A 572-nucleotide genomic window follows, 5' to 3' on the forward strand; every position below is an offset into this window, starting at 1 on the left:
CCCCGGCCCCGCCCCCGGCCCCGCGTCCTCAGCTCCCGCTCCCGGGTGCCGGCCTTGCACGTAACGGGGCCGCCGACCCGCGACGCAGCCGAATAACAAACACGGCGCGGCTACACCCGCATCCCTGTGAGGCCGGGGTGAATGAATCAGCTCCACAGCGGCAGCGGTGATGCATGGGGGTGCAGCGCCCGGCCCGCCGCACTCGCCGCTGAGGCAATGGGCGGGGGGGACAGGTGGCAACACCAACCCCCACTGCAACCGCTGGCCAGTTGCTGCAGCCGCTCCCGGAAGCGGAGGCGGCGAGCGGCCGTCACCACCCCTCCTGGCAGTGAGATCAGCCGCAGGGGCATCTCAAGGTGGGCACCTGTCACCCCCACGCAGCAGGATAGTAATTGTAAATACAAGTACTATCCCACTGCGGAGTAAAAACTCCACAGCACAGCAGCACACGTGTAGACGCTGTCCCAGCTGGCTGGGGCAGGAGGGTGCTCCAGCGTGGGGGCTGCCTGCCAGCTAGCACCCTCCTGCCCCAGCCAGCCCCTCCAAGCCGCTGACCCAGGGCACGGCAGCCC

General features: G+C 69.1%; 1 protein-coding gene across 1 annotated transcript in view; it reads right to left on the reverse strand.

Moving 5' to 3' along the window:
* The window catches only part of CLDN19 (claudin 19), a 26,527-nt gene that overhangs the window by 25,064 nt on the left and 891 nt on the right, over positions 1-572 (reverse strand). The gene's annotated exons all lie outside the window — the stretch shown is intronic.

The sequence above is a fragment of the Gavialis gangeticus genome, unplaced genomic scaffold, assembly GCF_001723915.1.
Source record: "Gavialis gangeticus isolate Ggan-Ray unplaced genomic scaffold, GavGan_comp1, whole genome shotgun sequence".
NCBI classification, from domain to species: domain Eukaryota; kingdom Metazoa; phylum Chordata; order Crocodylia; family Gavialidae; genus Gavialis; species Gavialis gangeticus.